The following is a 26,149-nucleotide window of genomic DNA, read 5'->3' as shown; positions in this document are numbered from 1 at the left end:
AACAAAAATAAGGGGTCATCTTTTAAAACCTTGTAGTCCTGAGGATGGTCTTGTAAAATGACAACAAAAGACCGAAACGTCGACTGATTCACTTTTTTCCACAACGATTGAATACTGTGTTGAAAAAGTGTTTGATTTATTGTTAAAGTGAAGGAACCATTGAATGTACTATTGCCTTCCATTATAAGTACAACTGCTGTTATTTTTAAGTACCCTGAATATCGTTCATTGATATAAAATTCATTTCTCTTTTACACACCTTTGCTTCGTTTGATTACTTTGATATTGAGTTTATTTTGAGGTAATTGATTGCTTCATTTTTTTCACTCTCTCGAGTTATGATGACTGAACACTTATACATATGATAAATTCACTGTGTATAAACTCTAGACACGAATAATTGGAATAAATCCCATCTACGATTATATTCTGAATTTAGATAAATTAATTGTAGATTACACAACTACGTTGCTTCTTAAAAAGAATCCCTTGACGGCACTCTGCTACCAGATTATTTGAATTCACCCAAGCCTTCAAGGGTTTATTGGGTTATCCACTTTATATACTGATCCTGGAAAACGAGCACAGACATGTGAAATCACCATGTTGGACAGACACACCACAAGGGCATTGATGGAGTGGTAGTGCTTCCGATTGCGGTACGCCACCTCCCGTGCGTGTGGTGGTACCAAAGCTACATGTGTCCCATCTATGGACCCAATGACATGGGGCATCCCTCCCAGGGCATAGAATCCACGCTTGACCTCAGTCATCTGTTCAGGGGTTGGGAACTTGATGAAGTCATCCAGGTGAATCAACATGGCTTCTAAGAAATCATGCAGCACACCACTGAACGTGCTCTGGGACATGCCACCAACATGAGCTATGGTATTTTGAAAGGTACCCGTGGCAAGAAAATGTAGGGCAGCCATTACCTTCAGCTGGGGTGTCAGTGCCGTGGGATACCTGTGCTGCGGTTGCAGGTGTGGTGCCAGTCTCGCCGTCAACTCCAGAATCAACGGTTGGGTGAAGCGGTAGAGCCGGATGCTGTCATTATCCTGCATGGCAGCCAAGTCTGGAATTCTTCGGGCAAGAGGCGGCGCTCTGCAGTAATTTTGAAGTGACAAGGAAGAGTGAGTGCACTACGACAACAACTCATGTGTACTGAGCACATGTTAATCTGGCAATACACACATGCTACATAGGGAGTCAGGTATGTGCTACATGGCCAGGACACGTATGGATGCAAGGTGACACTCCTTCAAAGACCCAGCTACACACGGAGATTGAGAACCTCCCCATGCCACGCCATGGGAATAGCTGTGTCCCAGTGCAAGTGAACAGCCAGACGCAACACAGGAGTGACATACGCCCACACATCAGCAGCAGTAGGATGCCGATTGCAGAGATTGGTAGCGGAACACTGGAGCCACAGGTCACATGACATTACACTAGGCCAGCCCACACACCTTGCCATGAAGGTGCACATGTCATGACTCACCACACATACCTTGTGAGGATGCTGACATGTCCTTGTCACGCTACTCCGTGTCCCATGCATACATGTGCACCTCACATCTGATACCACATGTGGCATGGTGTGCGGAACAGTGTGCAATGACAATCTACACACAGACACATGTTTGTTGCTGCAACGGCTGCAGCTTTTGAGGGTGCTCCAACATCAACCTGATGTGAAGCCCCCACACATACATGACATAGTCACATTGTGCACCGTGGGTAGTGACAAGTCAGGTGTCATAACCCCTGTACCGGGCATCAGGGGACACTTCCGTGTGTTGGTGTCCGTGCCATGCCAGTGACGCTCACCCCAAGTGCGCAGTACGACATGCACACATGTCAAAGGAGTCACGGGCATGCCTGGCACACATCGCACCATCACACAGTACATCTGTACACATCTCATCATACATCTGGTGCCTTCTCGACTCAGGAGTAATGTTCCACATCACAGGCCTTTCACACCTGTGCCCCACACATGTAGTGATGCACAGACGATGCCTCAATGTCAATTAATGGACAAGTATGTCCATCCATGGACAAGTATGTCCGCCCTATCCCTACCTGTGTGCCGCCTGTCACCACTGTGATGTGTGAATACCGCTGCACTGCTGCAAAGAGGGCCTGTGTACGTTCCCATATCACTATGGGAGTGCTGCCGTATGTGTACCCATCGTGATGGCGAGCGTACAGGCATGTGTACGGCCCGTACCACTACGAGTACGCATACGCGAGGCCACACATACTGATAGGGAGCGTACACACGCCTGTATGCTCCCTATCACTACGAGTACGCATACGCGAACCACACATACTGATAGAGAGCGTACACACGCCTGTACGCGCCCTATCAGTATGTGTGGCCTCGCGTATGCGTACTCGTAGTGGTACGGGCCGTACACACGCCTGTACGCTCCCTATCAGTATGGGTGGGCTCGCGTATGCGTACTCGTAGTGATAGGGAGCGTACAGGTGTGTGTACGGCCCGTACCACTACGAGTACGCATATGCGAGGCCACACATACTGATAGGGAGCGTACACACGCCTGTATGCTCCCTATCACTACGAGTACGCATACGCGAACCACACATACTGATAGGGAGCGTACACACGCCTGTACGCGCCCTATCAGTATGTGTGGCCTCGCGTATGCGTACTCGTAGTGGTACGGGCCGTACACACGCCTGTACGCTCCCTATCAGTATGGGTGGGCTCGCGCATGCGTACTCGTAGTGATAGGGAGCGTACAGGCGTGTGTACGGCCCGTACCACTACGAGTACGCATACGCGAGGCCACACATACTGATAGGGCGCGTACAGGCGTGTGTACGCTCCCTATCAGTATGTGTGGTTCGCGTATGCGTACTCATAGTGATAGGGAGCATACAGGCGTGTGTACGCTCCCTATCAGTATGTGTGGCCTCGCGTATGCGTACTCGTAGTGGTACGGGCCGTACACACGCCTGTACGCTCCCTATCAGTATGGGTGGGCTCGCGTATGCGTACTCATAGTGATAGGGAGCGTACAGGCGTGTGTACGGCCCGTACCACTACGAGTACGCATACGCGAGGCCACACATACTGATAGTGAACGTAGTCACGCGTGTACGGGCCGTTGCAATGCATTTGGGGTGCCCTAGGGCCCCGGAACGCACCGTACCTGTGTGTGGAGCTCAGAATTACATAGGGGACACATGAGGGACAAGTATTAAGGTCTACATGCATGCTGGTTGTCATGGAGACCAAGTTCAAAATTCGAATTTCTTCTGGAAGGTGAACAGCAGAAGTCAGTTGGAATAAAAATACTTTGTTGCAATGTGTTTGTGGAGCTGACATCATGCAGGAGAATGAAACCGATAGAGTACACACAGACTGCTAGGTTTGAAGGGATTGGTGGAAACATAGGATGCAAATGTGAGTGACCAATCACTCTGTACTCCTGTGCATGAGACAGGGCAGAAAGGCACATATAAGGCAGCCAGGTCCCATGAGGGAGTACTTGCCTGCACATCTTTGAATTCGTCGACCCAGCTGCTGCTACTGATTCCCTGGAACCATGTCAAGGGCTGTGGAGAGGTCACAGCCATTCACCCTGGAGGAGAACATGGCATTGCTGGATGTGATCCTCCCACAGTACCCCATGCTGTATGGGCGACCAGGGTATCAGGTGAGTTCATAGGCCACTGGCACAGACTGTCCCTATGTTGTGACTGTGACTTCTGCCATTGTGTCCTGGTGTGACACACATGCCATGTACTGTTGGGGGGGTCCCAGGGGGGGGGGGATGCCTGATGTCTCCCAGCAGTGCCCTGAGACAGGAGGGGTGTGTGCCTATCACTAACAGCAGTGCCCTGAGACAGGAGGGGTGTGTGCCTATCACTAACAGCAGTGCCCTGAGACAGGAGGGGTGGGTACAGAGTGCTCCCAGCAGTGCCCTGAGACAGGAGGGGTGGGTACAGAGTGCTCCCAGCAGTGCCCTGAGACAGGAGGGGTGGGTACAGAGTGCTCCCAGCAGTGCCCTGAGACAGGAGGGGTGTGTGCCTATCACTAACAGCAGTGCCCTGAGACAGGAGGGGTGTGTGCCTATCACTAACAGCAGTGCCCTGAGACAGGAGGGGTGGGTGTGATGCACAGTGTGAGCCTTGATCATTGATTGTGACATTTCCATCATTCCACCTGTGTACCCACTATGGCACGTACTGCTTTTTCCCTCACCAGAGGATCATGACCCTATGACAAAGGTGCAATGCGTTGGCTGCATGACATGCCTTGTTGTTACCAGCTAATTTGTTATCAAATGTCTCTCTGTGACATGTGGCTGGTGTATTGATGTGGTGTCACTTGTTCTTCCTCACAGGTAGGCGCCACTGCCAAGGAGCAGATCTGGCTGACCGCCGTCAGTGCCGTGAGGGGTGTGGATGGTCGGAGGCGGAGCCTGTCCCAGGTGAGGAAACGCTGGCAGGATATCCGGTGCTGGACGCGGAGGATTGCACGGGTCCTGCTGGAGGACTCACCTGAGAGCCACAAGAACCGCGGGCGCCGCCGTCTGAGCCACCTCCACAGGCGTGTGCTGCCGGTGGTCTTTCCAGACTTGGATCGGCGCTTACAGGCGAAGCAGCAGCCGGAAGGGGGTAGGTACATGTGTGTGTTGTGTGTCACCGGCATTTGTAAGGGCACAGTAGCATGAATTCACTGCCAGGGTTTAAAGGTGCTGTGCAGATCCATTTTGCCCCAGTATAGCGCTGCGCCCCTGCCACCCTTCCCCTCCTTGCAATGTGTTCCCTGGTCTGTGTGTAGCCACTCCTTCACAAGATAATGTAGGCTGGCGCTTTGTCCACGAGAACTATGCCTGTAGCATCATGTGTGGGGGTGGTGGGTAACAGGTTTTGGGACCTTGGCTGTGCCCTGTCAAGTTCACTGCATGTGGGTTCCATGTCAGTTGGCACTGATGCTGACTCCAGACATGGGAGTTGGTCTCTCATGTGTCATGCCTTACAGTGCGTATGTCCTATGTAGTGGCCTGTGACATGATGTGCATGAGTGTGCGATACGCATACTGCAGGGATGGTGGCGTGGGTTGCAGTCATTACCATTCAGGAGCATGGAGTTGCGTGGCCACTACTGTCCCCTGGGGCACCTTTTCATCGGTGTTGTATGTGTCATCATAAACGTGGACACTCTCAGTGTCTACAGCGTAGGTTGTGCTCTGTGCCATTGTCCCCTGGCACCATGTATATAGACGTGCTATTTTGTACAGGTGTCCACTGTGCAGCCTGACCTGAATGTCCTTCTTCATACTCACAGTTGCTAGTGCCTGTGTGTCTTGTTATACTCATCTGAGGATGGGCACTGGTACCTCATTATTTGTACAGGCGCACCTTGGCTGTTTGGCGTCCAATCTTGCATTTTGCCTGCCCCTGTGTTTATCACCCAGACTATGAGATGTTGGTGCCACCTGTGTCTCAACTATTTGCCTCGTGTAGGGGGTGGTTGGGGCGGGCAAAGCCTATATGTCAAATCCAGATTTCTACTTGCTGGGTCTGGGCAGTGTGTGATGTTTGTCTGGACACACACGCAAGGTGCAGTGACCGAGTCATGTTGTGCATGTTTTCTGCATTACCTATGCAGCATGTGTCTCAAGTTCATGGATATGGTCCCTGGTCATCGGTATTTTCGCCAACGCTGTGTGGTGCAGATGCAGTGCTGGATTGTCCCCAGGGCCTGGGTGCTATGTCAGACTCCGTTTCCTGTCTTTAGCTATTGTCTCATGCTCTCCATGGTATTTCAGTGGCATGGTGGCTCAACCAACTGTGTGTTTCATGCCCTACATCGGTACCTTGTTTAGTAGATGTTAGGGATCTTCCTTTTCAGGCTATGCAATGTTACCTATGTAGATTGGACTCATGTGACAGATGTGTACAGGTGTCTGATTAATTTCTGTCTCTCCACCCTGCCCACAGCATCGTCGGGGGACACAGAGGGAGACATGGACACAGACCAGGCGGAGGGACCGAGCACCAGTGCCAGCCGTGACATCGGGGCTGGCACATCGAGTGGGACAGAGGCGGAGGAGAGTGTGGCCGAGGACCTGTCGACTGGCACATCAGAATACGAAGCTGACAGGTCCGAGGAGGATGTCTCCGAGTGGGCGGAGGCTGCACCAGCAGCTGACAGCGGAACAACACCTCGCACCGCCCCCTCAGTTCCCATCAGCCGCCTCCCACTTGCTCGTGTCCCTTCCCAGCGTGCCCGGTCACCGCATGTCTCCTTCATGCCAGGCACCGCACCCCCTGCCCCTGTCTCCACTGCTGCCGCCAATGCTGAGTCTGTGGACATCCAGCGGCAACTGCAGGTTGGTCAGGCTGCGATCCTTAATGTCCTCCATGCCCACGGGCAAACACTCAACAACATCGAGGCATACTTGGAGGGCATTCATTCATCGCAGGCTGACCAACGCAACTTGCTGAGGTCCATAGACTCGACACTGACTGCAGCAGTGGGTCTCCTGCAGCGTGACCTCCCCCCACCTACCCCTGCCCCATCCACACTTCCCACTCCCATGCCTGTCCCACGTACACCCAGACGTCGGCATGCACCCACATCAACAGACACAGGCACCACACCAGCAGGGAAGGTCCACCGCACTCCTCCTGACACGCACACACAGGGTGAGGTAGGCACACCCACTGGGTCGGGGGGCAAACGTGTGACACGCAGCCATAGTGGGAGTCCGCATTCCACCCAGTCCACTCCCTCCAAATCCCCTCCCCTCAGCTCTCCTGGCCACATCTCCCCCAAGGACTCCTTCATGGCCGCTCTGTCCCTGAGCCCCACAGTGACACCACCCCGCAAGCGGTCAAGGAAGTCCTCGGTCACGGTGGTTGATTCTCCACCCCTGTCTACGCCCTCCCCCGGTGGCGCTGCGACCCATCCCTCTGACCCCCCCCCTCCTTGGGGCCTGTGGATCCTTCGGGTGCAGGGGACTCCCTGGAGGACCTTGCAAAGGTGTGTAGTGCCATCCTGGCCTCCGCCTTTGGCCCTGCCCCACCCCCTGTGGTGGAGTCCTCCATCCCTGCACCCACAACGCCTCCCCTTTGCCCTGATGTCCCTGCGGTGCCTGGTGCTTCCCCCCCCCTGATGGCCTCACCCCTGTGGAAGACGACGGCATGTAACTGTGCAGGCAAGCTAGGGGACACGCATCCCACTGTGTCCCCCATCCAGCTGAGACTTATTGACTGCCCTATGGGCTTTGTGAATATTTAACTGCCTGCAATCCACGGACACTGTGATCATGCTGAATAAAGCTTTATTTTTTTTTTCATTCTGACACTACTGCTATGCTGGTATTGGTGTTGGTTGCGCTGCTACATGGTTTTGGGTGGTGTTTATGTGTTGGGTGTGTGGGAAATGTAGTAGTGGGCAGCTCATTGGGGGGACCCTGGGATCTGTGTGCCATCACAAGGTGTTAGCTAACTTTCTTTGTTCATGTAAGCAGTTACTGCATGGTGCAATTGTCCCAGGGTGTATTCCTCCCTCTGTGTACCCTGATATCTTCCCTGCAGGGTGTTCCCAATCTTTAGCGCAGAGCTGTGTCTACATGAGCTGTGTGTGTGACGGAGCCCTTCTACTTTGGCCATGCATGCAGGGCCATGTCTCCACCTGCAACATTCGTGGCATCCTTGGTGATCACTGTACTTGTGTGTGGAGTCTGTTGACATGAGTTCATGGGGACATGTTCCCTTGTAGGCAGTATGCATGTGGGTACTTCCAGCCTCACACACATGTGTTGCACACCTCCTGTCTCTGGGCACTGCTGGGAGTGATAGGCACCCACCCCTCCTCTCTCTGGGCACTGCTGGGAGGACTCTGCACCCACCCCTCCTGTCTCAGGGCACTGCTGGGAGTGTTGGGCACCCACCCCTCCTGTCTCAGGGCACTGCTGGGAGGACTCTGCACCCACCCCTCCTGTCTCAGGGCACTGCTGGGAGTGTTAGGCACCCACCCCTCCTGTCTCAGGGCACTGCTGGGAGGACTCTGCACCCACCCCTCCTGTCTCAGGGAACTGCTGGGAGTGTTAGGCACCCACCCCTCCTGTCTCAGGGCACTGCTGGAAGTGTTAGGCACCCACCCCTCCTGTCTCAGGGCACTGCTGGGAGGACTCCACACCCACCCCTCCTGTCTCAGGGCACTGCTGGGAGGACTCTGCACACACACCTCCTATTTCTGGATATGTACGCTTGGAACATACACGGTGGGGGTACGCTCCATGCATACGAGGGTGATGGTACGGGTCGTACTTACACTGTTGGGGTGGGTGTACGGTACGTACATACGCGGTTGGGGGTACGCTCCATGCATACGCGGGTGATGGTACGGGTCGTACTTACACTGTTGGGGTGGGGGTACGCTCCATGCATATGCGGGTGAGGGTATGGTACGTACATACGCGGTTGGGGTGGGGGTACGCTCCATGCATACGCGGGTGAGGGTACGGGTCGTACTTACACTGTTGGGGTGGGGGTACGCTCCATGCATACGCGGGTGAGGGTACGGGTCGTACTTACACTGTTGGGGTGGGGGTACGCTCCATGCATACGAGGGTGAGGGTACGGGTCGTACTTACACTGTTGGGTTGGGGGTACGCTCCATGCATACGAGGGTGAGGGTACGGGTCGTACTTACACTGTTGGGGTGGGGGTACGGTACGTACATACGCGGTTGGGGTGGGGGTACGCTCCATGCATACGCGGGTGAGGGTACGGGTCGTACTTACACTGTTGGGGTGGGGGTACGGTACGTACATACGCGGTTGAGGGTACGCTCCATGCATACGCGGGTGAGGGTACGGGTCGTACTTACACTGTTGGGGTGGGGGTACGCTCCATGCATACGCGGGTGAGGGTACGGTACGTACATACGCGGTTGGGGTGGGGGTACGCTCCATGCATACGCGGGTGAGGGTACGGGTCGTACTTGCACTGTTGGGGTGGGGGTACGCTCCATGCATACGCGGGTGAGGGTACGGGTCATACTTACACTGTTGGGGTGGGGGTACGCTCCATGCATACGCGGGTGAGGGTACGGTACGTACATACGCGGTTGGGGTGGGGGTACGCTCCATGCATACGCGGGTGAGGGTACGGGTCGTACTTACACTGTTGGGGTGGGGGTACGCTCCATGCATATGAGGGTGAGGGTACGGGTCATACTTACACTGTTGGGGTGGGGGTACGGTACGTACATACGCGGTTGGGGTGGGGGTACGCTCCATGCATACGCGGGTGAGGGTACGGGTCGTACTTACACTGTTGGGGTGGGGGTACGCTCCATGCATATGCGGGTGAGGGTACGGTACGTACATACGCGGTTGGGGTGGGGGTACGCTCCATGCATACGCGGGTGAGGGTACGGGTCGTACTTACACTGTTGGGGTGGGGGTACGCTCCATGCATACGCGGGTGAGGGTACGGGTCGTACTTACACTGTTGGGGTGGGGGTACGCTCCATGCATACGAGGGTGAGGGTATGGGTCGTACTTACACTGTTGGGGTGGGGGTACGGTACGTACATACGCGGTTGGGGTGGGGGTACGCTCCATGCATACGCGGTTGAGGGTACGGGTCGTACTTACACTGTTGGGGTGGGGGTACGTTCCATGCATAGGGGGGATGGGGGTAGGGTCCGTACATCTCTATCCCCACGCTATGTGATGCTTGTGCGGGCCGTACCCAGGCCTTTGCCACGTGGGTACGATCCGTCCCGCCATTGTTGGGGTGACGTGGGTGTGGGCGTGGTACGTCTCGTACCCACGCTCTTGAGGAGTGGGTACGGGACGTACCGGTCTGGTTGTGTTGCCGGTTCGCGTGGTGATGGACTTCCGTTGTGGCGGTCGCTGGCTTAGCTGGACACGCCCCCACCCCCTCGTAGTGACCAGGGCATGGGTGTCAGGTATGTCCTGGGCATGTGTGGTGTGTGACTTTGGTGGGGGTTTTGTGGCCTGCCCTGGTCCTGCCACCCCCACCCCCCTCCTTTCCCCCCTCCCTTAGTTGTTCTGACCTTCTGCGGCGTCTGCGTCGTAACCTGTAGAGGAGGTGGACTGCTATGAGGGCCGGGATGACCCGTAGGTTCGGGTCCATGTCTGTCCGTCGCGTACGGGTCCTCCTTGTTCGCGTCGTCCTGTGTGTCCGTCGCGTACTGGTGGTCCTTGTTCGCGTCGTCCTGATTTCCCGGCAGTTTTTGGCAGCCGGAAAATATTCACCGTGCGGGATGACGTCGGTGCGAATCGTGATTCCTGGTTCGTGAATGGCAGGCTGCGAGCGTCCCGACGTCAGGTCGGCCCTTTCCCGGATCGCATTGGTAGGTTTATTTTGTTCGGTCGGGCTTTTTTACGAATCGTACGGAAATGGTGTTCCGTGCGAATCGTAATTCCTTGTTTGTAAATTTTGACGACCGGGTACGCGTCGGACGGAGAATATGCTCCGTCCGACAGTTCGTACCCGGTTTTTACCGGATCGTAATTGGCACCTTTGTGTCAGTCCCCATTAAAAAAGTAACACTAACCCAACACAAAGTTTTTGTAAATCTGAGCCTTAGTCCTTATTAGGGCATTGTAGGTTATGCATAATCGCATTCTTGTTGCCAGTGTAAACAAGGTACCTACAGCAATATATACAAAAGGGTGCTTCTTTATTTCAGTTACAATTTACAATTTACAAGAAGAAAGGTTGCCCACACACTGACTGGGACCTGGAGTCCTCAGACTACAAACTATAACAGTGAAGTGGGTTTGTAAGGCAGATTTGCCTCTGCCATGCTGGTAAATGTGCTACCTCCTTTAAGGTGGCAGCTGAAAATCTACCATATTTAGGTTTGCCCACCAGAGAATTTGAGTTTTTTCATAATTATGGCTGTAGCTAACATAACAGGAATAACTTTGGTGGAGAAAGGTTTGGTGGAAAATCCACCAATGTCTAGCAGTGCCAACAGAAATGTGTCAAAGATGATGAATGAAATCAGCAGAGTTAACTTGAAAAGCTCACTTATTCCAGAAGGTATAAACATTACAGCATGTCTCAGAAGGTGTGCCAAAAATGAAGGGGGCATCACAGTTCTAACTTTAGAGTCTGCGTGTAACTGAGGTAGACAGGCAGCGGGGTATCCGTCCCTGTCAAACCATGACCAGGACTCATGTTTCTTTGCCATGGTCCAAGAAGTATTTTCCTACCCAATAGTGTAGGTTGTATGCTTAGAAACTGATCTTATTACACAATTTAGACATATCCTTTATTTGTCCTGATAATTACTAATTGGATTACGATTGGGGTCGAAACAGAAACTTTTGAATAGTTTAGACATTCATGTAGGATCATTTCTACACCCACAGTTTCTAGAAACATTGGGTTTGTATTACAGAACAGTGATTTTTGATAGTTAAAGCAATATATTTTTATTCTCCTTATGTATGTGTATAATAATTATTGTATATTTGTTCCTTTTCAAGTGGTGTGTGGCTCTTCAAACACTGAACTGCTTAAATAGGTTATAAAGTATCTTCATTATCTATAAATAAACACCTGGAAATCTATGTGCAATATATTCTTGTATTGTGGTCAATTGTGTTTTAATATCATCAAGCCTGCGGTAACATCTTTACGTATGTGCATGAAAGTGGAATTATTTGGGGTGGACAAATGTCCACCTCAAACAATAAGGCCACCACCTGCTAGATGTCACACAAAAATAAATAAAATAGACATGTGTTCATTTTCTGGTAATGTGGCACAAAGCTGTCAGGCTTAAAGCAGTGCATATACAGCAGAAAAAATAAGGGGAACCTGAGATATGAATTTTTAAAGATTTAAGTGAAAATATTGCCAGTGATGGTCTATGAAAGCTGTACACCGGGGCCTAGACGTGATTTGAAGTAAACTACGATGGAGCCTTGCTCAGATGTAAAAAGTGGATTGGTCCTGGTAAAAATCTGGAAGTCAAAATGTTCAAAGATTCTAAGTCCCACTTCAGAAAGGGATTTTGTCACATCACTTTTTTGAAGAAAATTGTTAAAAGTTTGCAGAAAGAGACTTTGTCACATCACTTTTTTGAAGAAATGTATTAAAATTTTGCAGAAAGGGACTTTGTCACTTTTTCAGAAGAAAACTCCACCCTGAGTGGGCCGATATGAAATTGTAGCCGGCGCCATAGAACTGAAGGGCAGATTCTTGAAGTAGGCTGTTTCCGCTGAAGCTCTGGAGCTTTGGTGATTTATTGCAGAAGCTCTGGAGAAAAGTTTTTATAAGTTTCCCAAATTTCTTCTGGTGCACAAACAACCACAGGAATACACTTCTAAGGTCCCCAGGTCTTTAGGGGATAGTACGTATAGACTCTAGAGGTGTCAGGTAGAGACCAACAGCAGAATCCGGTCCAGGTGCAATTGCCAGTGGTCAACTGCATACATCAGGAAAAAGGCATCTTGCAGCTCCTTGTCTGTGTAACCACACAAAAGATCAGCCAAGTGACCCTTGAAGTCCTCTTCTTTGTCCTTGGCACATGAGGGACCAGGTCTAGACCTTCATGCCTCCTTTCAAGTCACAGACAGCAGTTCCAGTCCTCTTTTGAACTTCCGAAAGTCCGGTGAGTGTTCTAAGGATGGTGCCTGGGAATGCCACATTATGCCTGCCCAGCTAATGGGTGGGGTTTACTCCTGGGCACTCCGTAGCAAACTGGGCAAACGTTCCTGGTGGTAACCCTACCCACATTTGTAACAATTCCTGTTTGCTCTATTGCAAACAATCCCATGGTGCCCCTCACTCTCAAAATACAAGATGGGAAAACTCTACTCCCTTTGTGCAGAGCTATGAGCCAACCCAGAGGTGTAGCCAGTGTGATGAGCCGTCTCCTCCGCTGTGGTCACTCACAATAGGTTCTGGGGTAGCTTTCCTCCTAATGGATTTTGTTCCAGACTGACTATTGGTCCAACAGCTGGGGCTTACCAAGTGTGACCTCACATTTGATTGTGACAGCGCAGGCACATTTGAAGTTAATTAAGATCCTGGGTCCACACCAACTAGTCTTCCTGCCAGAGGAAGAAAATACCTTCCCAATCCCAGGACATTGTCTCTGATCTGGGAGCAGTTTCCACACCTGTTTCACACTTAATTCAGGCCAAGTACACGCTAGGCAGTTGCTGGAGAGCTAATGTAAATTAGTCCCTAGCAACTTCAAGCAGGGTAAAGGTAACTTACATAAGTTACATTTCCAAAAAGGTGCCTTCATCATTAGATTGGCTGCTTATTAAATATAAAAATAAATCTTTGAATAGCTGGGGCAGGTCAAATGTTTAAGATGTAAGTACATAATCTAAACTGTGACTTTTCCTAGGTACCAGTAATAGCCTGACCAGTAACAATGTCCTTTTGGGCCTAGTCCCAGGGGGGACATGTACTTTTCAATCCTACTTGCCAAAAGGGTGACTTTGACAGGTCCGGGAAGCAGGGCTCAAGCTCCTGTTGTCAGGCTAAACCAGTAGGCCTGATGGTAAGTTTTCATGCCACTGTATTCGATGGCCCAATAGTTGCTACAGTCCATAAGTGGCATTTAACTTTCCATGCCATTTTTATATTTCTGAAGCATATGACCTTATAGGAAAGTTAAATGTCACTATCAAGTTTTAAACAAATTTAGATATGTTTTAGGGGTCAGAGCACATACACTGGGCACTGGATAGCACTGTTCCAGTGTTTGAGTTAAATATTTTCAGCAGGTAACTTGTTATAAGGATTCCACCACTTCTTCTATGTGTCGGTGGGATCCAGGACACTAGCAAAACATATGTCATCTGTCATCACTAACGTGGAGGATTCACTTATGGAAATCCTCCTAGGCCAATCACTGATAAGTTCAAGGACGCTAGGACCCAAGTATCCAAGCAATGGTCACACATTTGTGATATTTAGGTGCACAAAATGCCCACCTCCTGCATGGAATTTCCCAATCCTGACTAGCAGAAATTTCCAGGAGCAAAGTACATTTGCAAATGTGTAATTCCATCATTATGGTTGGAACTTCCGCATTACAAGCTTCATAGCAGGGTGTGGATGGTTGTTGGTGATACATGGTTGGCCCACCTGTAAATGTTTGTGAGCACCCACAGTACCAATTCCTTGAACAAACTAAATAAATCATGCTATTACACATTTGTGATTGATGTGCAGTAGTAGACATTTACACCTTGTGGTTCTGCAATGATAAACGTTGGCCATATGAGTAATCTTGAAATTCTATAGCTTTTCTAGTTTCCCCAAGAGGATGCCTGCAATTCTTTGAAAAATCCATCAAAGTGACATATTCTCCAAACTTTGCATTGATGCTACAGGAGCAAAAGTTTTCAATTGCCCATCTAAGCAAGCATTGCCAAAGCCAATAGGTCTCACTTAGAGACATATTGGCTTTGCCAGTGCATTTTGTTCATGCTGACATTGTAAAACATGAGCAAAAGCACAATCACACGAGTGTCATTTTGAAGATATGGGTGTATCATTTTGGAGGTGTGCACGTGTCATGAAGTAGGTGCATGGAGGTACCATTATTTTATTTACCAATTGGTAAAAAAAAAAAATACGAGAATGAAGTAGCAAAGGGGCGACCTGTACTGGGATGTGAGGCAGTGTTCTCCCAACCCCCATTCTGTTTAAAAGGCTCCCTTGAGCCAGCAGGCTGACGAGCTTTGGAGATGCACCTGTGTGCCTGTGAGTGGTACTGTGACCTGAGAGGAATTTGGCAGCCTTTCCAGCAACCCCAGATGATTGTTTTCTTTGCTCTCTAAGAATGCTGCTCTTTACTGATGAAGAGCTCAACCCAGAAACTTGTGTCTAGAGATATACAGCAATGTCTGCTACCAACTTTGGTGAAAAACTCCAGCTAATTTTGAAGTAAGCATGAACTGTGTACTGCATTTACCAGGATGCAAAGGGGCGAACTGTGCTGGGATGTGAGGCAGTGTGCTCCCAACCCCCATTCTGAAAATTAAGTAGCATCAAGGGGCTTTTATTTATAAAGCTGAAGAGGTGGCAGCAATTAATGCCTGGACCTACAAACTAAGTTAAAATCAAAATTAAAAATAGGACCACGGGGGAAGCGAAGAACTGAGTTGTGGTTTGGGGGGGAGAAAAAGGGGAAAACGTATACGAAGGAGGGAGCAGCAGGGAGGATAGGGAGACACACATGAGAGAGTGAACAGTGCATGGCAAAGGGAGAAGCACATAGGCGAAAGCAACATGGGGCACAGAGGAGGGAAGCATGCATATTAGAGCAACATGGAGTACAAAGAAGAGAGAGAAGCACACAAGGAAGAGACATCTGGAAAACAACACATTCACTGTTGTGGAGTGGTTAAGGAAAACGTTTTTCCCTAAAAGTGAGCAGTGTAAGAACACAGGTAAAGAGGCTGTGCTCCAGGGGAGGAACACACGCACACAGGATGGAAAAGGAAAGCCATCGAATAAAAAGCAAACAAGAACGAGTGACAATAAAGCCAACTAATTAAAATGAAATCAGTGGGCATTAATCCCAAAATAAATTCTTGGTAAGCTGGCAATAGGTGTTTTGCAACCAAACAGCTTTTGCTGCCTGGTAGGCTTGATCTAACAAGCTCTCACAAGGTTGCTTTTTTCAATGTGCACAGGACCCAAACATTCACGTTCTGAAGACCAGCCTTCAACAAAATACAATCATCAAAAAATCCGTTTGTGCATTATGCACACATTGGCATATCAGATGCAACAGGTGTTTTTACAGATCAGCAAAACACCTGAACACATTTATTGTGGATCAGTAAAAATGACCTTCAACAACAAAAACAGCCTGCCCATTTAATGAAAGAAGAAATTAAACCATTAAATAATAGAAATAACACAATTTTGGAGACTTTTATTATGAACTATGTGTTGCCATTTATTTCAAAGTGAGTCCTCCTCCCATATGCAATGTGATATTCAATATGTCCCATACATTGGAGACGTAGAAAGCAATCATTTGGACTAACACTCTTTGTCAGTGACCTGTCAATAACTGAAATAAATTTATCTCACGCTATATTTTCTTCAAAGCTTTCTCTAAAATCTTGGCAAGACAAGGCTGGGTTGGCTCAATTTATGTAAAGAAACTGACATTCCTACTTCTCCTCCTTGGACTCATTGAGATTGCCTTTGCCAAGAACAACCTGCAATGGAATCATATTTTGAGGTCTAAAATCCCAGCAGTGTTGGCAAGGAAAGATTATTCCAAAGTGAGACCAGTTATTCCTAGTGTTTTTGCATATGGAAATTGCAATTGGAACTGAAAGGCTCACTCAACAGAAAATAATTCATGGATTACAGTTCTCCAGTCAATGAAATACTCACAATAGATGCCAAAATCCTACGTGGCCAAATATGAAGAAATAAAAGATCTAATTAACTACATAAAGTGCTCCATTTGACTCTTCCATTAAGATAAAGTATCGTTTTTGTTTTTTTATCCTTATTCAAAGTGGAAACCATCAGATTTTTCATTTCTTTCTACTGAACTAATGGTCTGTTGTATGAAACAGTTTTTCAGTCGCAGAACTTGCAATTCCCCAAAGCACAGGCTTTGCAGTCACACAACAGTGTGGCACCAGGGCCAGCTTTAGGGCAGTGCGACTGGTGCGGCCGCACTGGGCGCTGACCTGTGGAGGGGCCACCGACCTCAGGGGGTGCGCAATATTTAGCAATAGCTTATGATTACAGAGATGAGGGACACTTTTGCCTGGTGGTAGTGAGAGAATCCGAGGAGGCAGTCATGGAGTGTGGGGGGCCAAAAATGATTGTCGCACCGGGCGCCACCAGCGCTAAAGCCGGCCCTGTTACATTGCGCATACTCTCTGGATTTCAGTGGTGCGCTCATTTCTAATTACATTGAATGCGCACACTTCCTCAATACATTGGGATACTGTGATGCGCACACTTCTTATTACATTGTTCATTTATTTGGAACTTCAGTAACCCCACATTTCTTTTCCAGTAATGCTTACATTTCTGTTTGATGTCAGTTGTTTTACCTTAATAATTTCAGTGATTTGCACATGTTTTATAGTAACGGCTATTTCCATTTGACCAGGTATTCATTGATTTTCATGTAAAATTCTCTCTTTTCCCTTATTGAACATTTGACTGTCTATTGTTCTGGCACATTGATATTGTGTATTTTTGTTTCATTATTATTAGTATTTTTGTATTTACTTATTTGCTTTACCATGCAAAAAACAGCACCTCCACTTTTTCTAACGGTGAGCAGCCAAAATATCGAAACTAAAATATCTACCTACACTAATATCGAGTTTTAAATATCGAAGGGACAGAATATCGATGTCAATAATAACTATGGACAGAATATCGATCATAAGGTAAGTATTTTAATATCGATGTTAGTAATATCGAAGTTAGTAATATCGACATCAAATATATCGATTTTACTAATATTGATGTTACTAATATAGATATTTATATTATTGTTATGTATTTTATTATGTATTTAATATGTATGTGTGATATGTTTTTAGTTAAGTGTTCTACTGGTTTTAACATATATGTATACAATTTTTATATGTTAACAATGGTTTTTTAAGTCAATTTTGTGTTTTAGTACCGTAGCGGGTTGTGGGTTTATAGGGGAATAGGGTGGGAAGTAATTTAATTATATGGAATTAATTATACATTTTTAGGAATTATAAATTAATTTTAATTAATTTTTGCGTTTAAGTTCTGTAGCGGGATGTGGGTTTATAGGGGAATAGGGTGGGAAGTAATTTAATTGTAATTAATTAATAATTTATTTTCATTTATTGGTATTGATAATGATATTATTGTTAATTAAGTATTAATTGGTAATTAATTTTTATTAATTGGCAATTAGTTTTAATTAGTTGATTAATTGATAATTATGTTAAGTGTATTATTTTATTAGTGGAGTGTGTCGTGCGTTTATATGGGAATAGTTTTGGAAGTAATTGAAATCTAATTAAGTAATTATTAAATTAGTTGTTGGGTATTGATAATTAATTAATTGGACAGTAATTATTAATAGGTAAATATTTTAAATTATAATATTTTGGTTATGAAAAATAATTAATTGTTGATTAATCATTAATTGTGAATTAAATATAATTAAATATTATGCATTGATATTTCTAATCAATATATTAATAAGTAATTATTAATTGGTAATTAGTGTGTAATATTTATTATTTTGGCATATGAAAAATATTTAATAGTTCAATATTTTTTAATTGGTTATTAATGTTTCATAATTATTATTTTGCGGTATATATTTTTTTAAATGGTTAAATATATTTTAATTGGTATTTACTTTTTAATAATTCATACGTTTTTGGTTATGAAAAATATTGTATCGTTTAATATTTATTATTTGGTAATTCATATTTATTAATTATTATTTATTGGTATTTATTATTAATGTATTGTTAATTAATTATTCTTTGTTAGATAAGTTTGTAATAATTATTTATTGGTATTTGTAAATAATTTTGAGTTATTTAATAATTAAATCACTAATTATTTTAAATAATTATTTTATTTACAACTATGTTATTTTTAACTTCTACGCTATCCAACACTTTCCCTATTGTTGCACCCTCTGGAGTTGGAATAGTAAATTTTATCCCTACGCTATCCAATACTTTCCGTACTGTTGCATTCCCTGGAGTTGGAATAGTAATTTTTACCCCTACGCTATCCAACACTTTCCCTACTGTTGCACTCTCTGGAGTGGGAATAGTAATTTTTACCCCTACGCTATCCAACACTTTCCCTTCTGTTGCACTCTTTGGAGTTGGAATAGTAATTTTTACCCCTTCGCTATCCAACACTTTCCCTACTGTTGCACTCTGTGGAGTTGGAATGGTAATTTTTACCCCTACACTATCCAACACTTTCCCTACTGTTGCACTCTCTGGAGTGGGAATAGTAATTTTTACCCCTACGCTATTCAACACTTTCCCTACTGTTGCACTCTCTGGAGTTGGAATAGTAATTTTTACCCTTACGCTATCCAACACTTTTCCTACTGTTGCACTCTCTGGAGTTGGAATAGCAATTTGTACCCCTACGCTATCCAACACTTTCCCTACTGTTGCACTCTCTGGAGTGGGAATAGTAATTGTTTCCCCTTCGCTATCCAACATTTTCCCTACTGTTGCACTCTCTGGAGTTGGAATAGTAATTTTTACCCCTACACTATCCAACATGTTCCCTACTGTTGCACTCTCTGGAGTGGGAATAGTAATTTTTACCCCTACGCTATCCAACACTTTACCTACTGTTGCACTCTGTGGAGTTGGAATAGTACTTTTTACCCCTACGCTATCCAACACTTTCCCTACTGTTGCACTCTCTGGAGTGGGAATAGTAATTTTTACCCCTACGCTATCCAACACTTTCCCTACTGTTGCACTCTCTGGAGTGGAAATAGTAATTTTTACCCCTACGCTATCCAACACTTTCCCTACTGTTGCACTCTGTGGAGTTGGAATAGTAATTTTTACCCCTACGCTATCCAACACTTTCCATACTGTTGCACTCTCTGGAGTTGGAATAGTAATTTTTACCCCTACGCTATCCAACACTTTCCCTACTGTTGCACTCTCTGGAGTGGGAATAGTAATTTTTACCCCTACGCTATCCAACAGTTTCCCCATTGTTACACTCCCTGGAGTGGAAATAGTAATTTTTAGCTCTACGCTATCCAACATTTTCTTTACTGTTTTTTTTGGAGCTGGAGTAGTAGTTTTATTGTCGGTGCTATTTAATATTTTTTGTATTATTTTAGCTAATGTAATATATAATTAATTTTAACAAAATTCAAAATAAATGTAATTTTTTAAATGTGTTATATATAATTATTTAATTTTTATTCACGTTATTGTTTTATGTGTATGATGTATTTGTAATTTATTATAATTTTTAACAAGTTATAAGTTATTAAAACAATTATTAAAATTTATTCTTAAGTAAGTATATATATTATATATTATATGTATATGTTTAATTAATGTTTTATTACATTATATACATTAATTATTAATTTTAAACATTATAACATATATTTAATTATGTTTATTTTATTTATAAGTATTATTTGGTTTATTTTACATATTTTTTTTTAACTAAAAAATACTTTATATTTTTAATAACGATATTTTTGACATTCTATATTTTATTTTCGATATTTTTGTACTTACCATGTTGTAGATAGGATCTCGATATTCTTGTCATCGATATTTTTGTGTCGATATTTTTGTAGGTCGATTTTCTGTCCGTCGATATTCTGTCAGACATTCTTTTCTAACATCTCCTGGGGATCCTCCCATCAAATAGCAAAAATGGAAGAAGGTGTTCAAGCGATATGCAAAGGTTTGTGGTACCTCTCTCAGTGCTGAGAGAAAAACGGCTCTTCTGTTATACTGTCTAGATTCAGAAGTGTTTGATCACTTACCAGCGATAGTGGAGGAGAATTTAAACGAATTTGAAATATGTATATTGAAACTTGATAGACATTACTTACCTAAAGTAAGCACTATTTAAGAGCAATATCATTTTGGTCGCAGGACTCAAAAGGATGGAGAGTCAGTAGAAAATGATGTCACTGCCTTAAGAAAGTTAGGTCCATCCTGCAAGCTTGGTACATTAATAGGGGAAAGAATAAGAGACCAATTTATGCTAGGCTGTAACATGGAAAAAGTGAGAGATGATTTATGGCAAAGAGATGATCCCTCATTAGATTAAGTACTTATAATGGCAAAACAAATTGAACACTCGCTGAAATGTGTAGAAGTCATTACAAAACATGAATCTAAGGGGCATGTAGTTCAGCTGGTAAAGAATTCCTCTAGGGGAAAGAATCCGAAGAATACAAACTATTTTAAGCCTGAAAAGAATAATACTTTTCTTCCCAAATGTTATAGATGTGGTAAAATTGGTCATCTTGCCAATGACAAGAAGTGCCGTGCACTTCAATCTACGTGCTCAAATTGAAAAAAAGAGAGAAAGTTAACGTAATCTTTCAAGGAAATAATAGTGACAATGAGGAATGTTCTGATTTTGATTGTGGACAAATTGTTTTGCAAGTGACCTCTAATAATAAGAAAGGTCCCTTGGATGAGATAACAGTTGAAGGGAATACGATTAGAGTGTTTTTCAATTCAGGGGTGAAGATCACTATTGTTTCCAAAGAATTTTATTTATGTTTTCACAAAGACAAGATCAAGATATTGAAGCCTGATATCAAATTCAGTGTTTATGGTGGAGAGCCTATGAAACTCCTAGGTTATTTTGGGGTTTTATTAGAATATCAAGAAAGATAACTTTCTGGGAAACTGTATGTTTCTCAAAAAGGCGACAGCATCTTGAGCAAGTTTCACCATATCCTAATAATGATCCTCCTATCATTCTGAAAGAGAATTTTCAAATAAAAGAGGTGAAGGTAGAAGAAGGCATTCATGACTGTTAATCTCTAATGTTAAACAAGGATTTTCCTGGAGTATTCAGGAATTACTAGGATGTCTTCGTGGTTATGTTCACAGTATACAACTGGTCAGTGGGGCCAATCCTGTCTCAGGAAAGGTACGCAGGGTGTCTTTTGCTGTGAGAGAAGAGATGAAGTTGGAGTTAGAGAAACTTAAAGCTGAGATCATGAATGAAGAAGTAGAAGGAACTCATTGGTTGCATCCAGTAGTTGCTGCTAGGAAGGTGAATGGAAGGCTGCGCCTGACTTAATAGAGTTAAATAAACAAGTTGTAGTTGATAGATAACCTCTTCGCAAGATTTCGGACATACTCATGCTATTAAAGCGTGTCAAGGTTTTTTCCACTGTAGACCTTAAGTCTGCATACCACCAGATAATGCTTGATTAGAAATCTAGAGATCTTACTTCATAACACCCTTCGGCAAATACAGATTTATCAGATCACCATTTGGGTTAGTGTCAGCAGCCTCAGTTTTTCAAAGAGCTCTTGAAAAGGTTTTGAAGGGTCAGGAAGGTGTAAAGATTTATCATGAGGATGTTTTAATTTTTGGAAAAGAAGGACAAGAACATGATATGAGAGTAAAGCAGGTATTGCAAAGCTTTGATCAATTTAACCTCACTGTCAGATTGGACAAGTGCAAATTTAAAAAATCTTCGGTTGATTACCTAGGCCACACTATTTCTGGTGAAGGTGTAGCACCAAAAAATGATTTGGTTGATGCCATACAAAAATTAGCTTCCCCTACCAATAAGGAAGAACTTATGAAATTCCTTGGTATGGCAGAATATTACAGTAAATTTGTAAAAGGGTTTGCTGAGAGGTGTGTCAACACGAGAGTTTTGCTATGCAAAGGGGTTGAATTTGCAAGGACTGAAAGGTGTGAAACAGAATTTAAAGAAATTAAAGAAATGTAAAAACAAAACTCCAAAGCTAAGAAGTTTTGACCCCTCTGGCAATTCAGTTCTTATCACTGACGCAAGCATGAAAGGTTTAGGTGCAGTGTTACAGCAGGAGAGTAAAGTTTCTGAGAATGTGATACTGTTTCTCTCACTCAGTCTCCAAGGAGCAGAACTACGTTACTCTGTTATCGAGAGAGAGGCTCTGGCAGTACACTGGGCTATTAGAAAACTTAAGAATCTATTATGGGGCACAAAGTTTGAGGTACGCACGGATCATAAGCCTCTTTGTGAGATCCTTAAAAGAATGGGGATTGATGCTGTTTCAGGCAGAATATCTAAATGGGTGGTTGCATTGCAGGAGTATGATTTTCAAGTAAAATATTTACCTGGGGTCAATAATAAGATTGCTGATACACTCTCCAGATTAGTGCAAAGTACTGAAGGAGAGGAAGACCATAACAAAGATGAGCAAGATGAATGGGTATGCAACATTGAGTGTGATGGTCTCAAGGAAAGCAGGTGGCGTGAGGAGTGTGCCATGGATAAATAGTTTCAAGAATTTTTGCGGTTACTAAGAGAAGGTTGGCATACCAAAGTTAAGGGTGATGGTGAAAAGTATTGGAATGTTAGAAATGAACTTTCTGAAGGTAATGGATATATTTAGAGGTACTAGACTTATTCTCCCTGTTTCACTTCGACAAGAGTTATTGAATTTGGCTCATACAGGACACCAAGGTATGTCCAAGACTAAAGAGAGACTCAAATTGACCTACTGGTGGCCCGGTATGGATTTACAGGTTGAACGGTTGGTGAGAGAATGTGTTCTGTGTGTTTTGAGTGAGAAGAGTGTGAAACCCAAAGTACAGCCCATGGTTGTCAGGGATCGTCCAAAAAAACATCGGAAGAAGTAGCTTTTGACATACTGGGTCCCGTACAAGGGAATGGAATTGATGGTCTACGTCTTGGCCCTCATTGATATGTACTCCTGGTTACTGGAATTTAAAGTATCTAGGGGCATTGAAACAACACATGTGATATCATTTTTGAAGGAGGTGTTTGGAAGAGAGGGATTACCTGGCGTTTTACTAACTGATAATGGGCTACAACTAGTCTCTAAAGAGATGGAAGAATTTTTGGAAAAATTTGCTATCAAACATAAGAAATGTTCCCTGTATCATCCCGAGACAAACGGTATGATAGAATACTTTAACCTTGTATTAAAAGAAACTACCGGCATGGCCAAACAGAATAACCTAGATTGGAAGGAAGAGATAACTAAGAAAGTTGAGGTTTATAGAGTCTCTCCTCATGCCATCACAGGAAGGACACCATTCGAGTTGTTAAGGGGAAGGTATCTCAACACTTTAGTTGCACCTCATTGGCTGAACAATGCAGAATCCAAGAAAGGTGTGCTGTTGTCTGATAGTGAATGGAGAGTTAAAGAAGCGGAGAGGATTAATGCTCGTAAGATTAATTTTGATTGTAGGAAATCTGTAAAAGTTACTTCTGAGAAAAGCATCTAGTATTTTTCAGAAACCACATAAAGTGATCAAAGACTTGACAAATGCTATTAAAACAGAGGATTCACGCATTTAGAATCTTAACAGGGTTGTGTTAAAGGAGGACTTGTTAGAACACATTGAACATGATTCTTTTTCTACAGGCTATTCTCCACAGAGACAAAAAAGAAATGTGAGACTACCGTCAGACTCTATTTCTACAGGCTCTTCTCCACAGAGCCAAAAAAGGAATGTGAGACAGCCGTCACATTTTAAGGACTTCATCCTGGAGCAGAGAAGGAAATAAGAAGATTTAAATATTTGTGTTATAAGTCAGGTGTTTGTATATTCAAGTTTTAGCTCATACTGTATTGTTTTTTATGTTATTGTTTTTCTTGTTTCTAGTTGTATTTTTGCTCATGTTTATAAAGGGGGAAGGTGTGTGGTGTTGTGGCATTTACCTCTGCATAGTGTTTATACTTGAGCAGCACCATGGTGATAGACCCTGGTGATGAGAATGTTGAAGCCAAGGTCAGTTGATGTAGCACAGCCTTGCTGGATGGATGAGACCTTTTAACTTGTATTAAACCTTGCTTCTCACTCAACGCTGGACTCCTCTTTATTTAATATTCACCCATTTTACAAGCAGCCAATTTAGTAATCCTGAAAAGTGAGCAACTGGAGAACGATTCACATCATGACAATGTACAAATTCTAGACCTTAGGGTAGGTACGGAAAAGGAGAGGCCTCTGGGCCCTTATGGTGGGACATGTTTTGTACCCTTCGTGTATAACACCGTGCACAGGTAAAGTGAGCCCAAAACAATTAGCTCTTGATCAGAAGTTCAAATATATACTGGAAACAGTCAGTTATTTCACTGAAAAAGAGGAAGTTCTCAGAATAGTGAGATTGAAGGGAGACCTCCAGATTCATTATTTCTTATACATGTTGTTTCAGGATATCTCAGCAACAACAGGCTATTATTTAACCCTATCACAAACCCATAGACAAATTCAGGGATGATTATAAGTGGACCTTTCCTTTTGACATTCTATTTGAAATGAATAACAAAACAAGTCACTGTACCGACAGAACTGAAGCTGCAGCACTGCTGCATGTCAAATTCAATGAAGAGGAACAAAATGATGGCAGCCATCTAGGAGCCCTTTCAGGGAAGCACTGAGCATAGAGAAAGATGGGAAAGGGTAAGAGCACAGCAGAAAAGAACCTTGAAAAGAGAGAATAGGGGATGGAACATGTGGTGTGCAGACCTTTAGGAATGATGTTTTAGAACTTGTACTCGAAATGGTAATTTAGAAAGACATCAGGAGGCAAGAGAGAACTCCTTAAGGAGTTCAAACGTGATGTGATCCTTTTAAATAAAGGGGGCACAGGTCCTTGGACTCATAGATCATAATTCAATAGAATAAAATAAAGGGTTTGGCTGGAATTTGATGGGTACATTTCATTTTAAAAGGCTCATGGAAGCAGCAGCTGACCATTCAGATATGACTGATCTGTGTTGGGGGACAGCCTCCTTATTTGTGACTCACTCTAACTGTAGGGCAGTGATCGGTCTAGACCGTTTTTTCAAATAGTTTGCTAATGTTATTGTTATATTGTTCAATTTGTGTTACACAACTTTGAGGCTGTAGCAGCTCTATGATTAACAAGGGCAAGTCTGAAATATATTGGGCATGACTCTAGCGGGGAGCAAAAGGACTTATTAGAATGGCTTACTCCTCTATGAACTACTTGGGAGTAAAGATTGTGCCAAAGTTTCCCTTCTTTGCAGAGCTAATTACCCATCTTTGTTACTGAGTATATGCAGGGATTAAAACCGATGGTCACCCCTTTCTATGCTAGAGTTAGGCAGATTCAATGCAATAAAATGAACATTCTACCAAGAGTCCTATAGCTATTTCTTGCCATGCCTATTTCATGTCAGTAATACATGCAGGTCTATTTAACAGAGATAGAAGAGGGGGTGTAGAATGATTTAAAATGTATCAAAGAAGAATATTATCAAAGCATTAACTTAATTCAAAATTAATTTCCACTTAGACAAAACAGAACTTCTGTGTCATGCGCATGTGAGACTTTGGATCCTACATCTACCCATGAAAAAGGGAGCCACAAGGAACAGAACTTTCTTAGAGAAATGCTTCTCCT

Source organism: Triturus cristatus, chromosome 9, assembly GCF_964204655.1.
Source record: "Triturus cristatus chromosome 9, aTriCri1.1, whole genome shotgun sequence".
In the NCBI taxonomy this organism is placed as follows: Eukaryota; Metazoa; Chordata; class Amphibia; order Caudata; family Salamandridae; genus Triturus; species Triturus cristatus.
The sequence above is the reverse complement of the archived record's forward strand: the minus strand, read 5'-3'. Positions refer to the sequence as shown.